Genomic DNA, 1,943 nt, shown 5'->3' on the forward strand with positions numbered 1-1,943 from the left:
TCAAAATTCAAGTGGAATTTTGACTGGAATGAACAGTGATGCATATGATGACTACAGAACTTCGTCGTCCCTCCCTTTTAGGAAGAGAATGATGCATCTGTGTACGAAGGATACTTGCAGTGTTAGGTGGAAGCGTGAACTTGTTAGAGGTGGATGGAAATTGAATATGGTAGAAGGCTGTGCATCAGTGATGAGTAGCCAAACGGGGTGGACCGTGCTGGTTACTTATTGTGTCGCAGCCCCAAACCCACTCCATTTTGTGTTCTGTGATGCTACACTCCTGAAAACTACATTTCCCAGACTTCCTTGCCAGCGGGCTTCCTGTTAAGGTCAGCCTGCTAGTAGGGGCCAGCTGAGGGAGACCAGAAAGTGAAAGGGAAGGGACTTTGTCCTGCTCTCCACACTAGTCATCAGTAGCAGGCATTTAGCTCCAGCACTGACCATTTTGTCACCTAAAGTTCCAGCACCAACTACTTAGAATCCAACCCTTCCCCAGTACACATCAAAATCTGAGCACTGGTCTCATGGGGCCCCTCCCTGCAGATTTCTGGCCAGCTTTCAAGATGACCCCCAGTGATCCCTTCTGGTCTTGGTATTAGTGACTCTGTGTGGGCCCCTCCCATGTTGAATCAGGGTTGGCCAGTCTGACCAATAGAATATGGTGACAATGTTGCTGTGTGAGTTCTGAGACGAGGTCATAAAAGGCAGTGGAACTTCCATTTTGCTCTCTTGGGATGTTCACCCTAGCAGTGGTTCTCAACCTTTCTAATGCCGCGACCCTTAAATACAGTTCCTCATGACCCTGCTAGTGGTTCTCAACCTATGGGTTGCGACCCACAGGTTGAGGACGGCTGCTGTAGAGCCTAAGACCATCGGAACACACAGATATTTACATTACGATTCATTAACAGTAGCAAAATTACAGTTATGAAGTAGCAACGAAAATAATTTTATGGTTGGGGGTCACCACAACATGAGGAACTGTATTAAAGGGTCGCGGCATTAGAGAGGTTGAGAACCACTACCCTAGAGGATGCCATGAGGACACTCAAGGAGCCCCGTGGACAAGAGCCCAAGGCCTCAACAGCCAGAGCCAACTTTCAGCCATGTGAGTGGATCCTCCAGTTCCAGCCACTTCCACAAAAGATTGAAGCCCCAGGCAGTATCTGATGGAAACCTTAGGACAGACCCCAGACCAAAACCACCCAACCAACCTCAGGAGAAACCCAAACCAGAACCACCCACCCAAACTACTCCCAAATCCTTTACTTAAATCTTTGTTGTTGAAAGTATTACAGATGCCCCCCTCCACCCCCTAATTGCTGCTGCCAAATTCTTGACAGAAATTGTGAGCCATGAGTGATCAGTTATTTTAAGCCACCATGTTTAAGGGGTGATTTTGTTGTACAACATCAGATAACTAAAGTCACTTCCTCTTTCCTTAAAATGCCACTGTTTCAACAGCTGTGTGAACATTCCCTAGATTAAAGGCCCTATATTTGAAATAACTAGTGTGGTTTCTGTTTTCCTGATTGAACCCTTTATATTTTATGAAGAAAACATAAAATGAGAGCAGTACATTCACTGGTATCTGTTCTTCCCCTTCCCAAACCCAGCCTTGGGAGTCTTCACTTGTCCTGCTGGCCACCACCTCTGCTCCAGCCCTCGGCATCCTCCACCCTTCTCCACTCTGCTTCAATTCTTGTCTTCCCACCAGACTTCTAATCACAAAGCTTCGTTCTCATCCTATTTCCTTAGGGCCCCCAGACAAACATTGCAACGCAGGATCTGGGGGGGTTGGGGGGAGCACAGAATTGAGTTTATTGTTCTGAGTCTGGGTTTTGTTCCTTGAACATGATTTTTCCTGGATGGAGGTGACTGTCCCACCTCCCTGAGTCGCAGTCCCGTGGGCCTGTTTAGATTATTTTCCAGGTTCAAAGTGC

Source organism: Plecotus auritus (assembly GCF_963455305.1).
Source record: "Plecotus auritus genome assembly, chromosome: 7".
NCBI lineage: Eukaryota > Metazoa > Chordata > Mammalia > Chiroptera > Vespertilionidae > Plecotus > Plecotus auritus.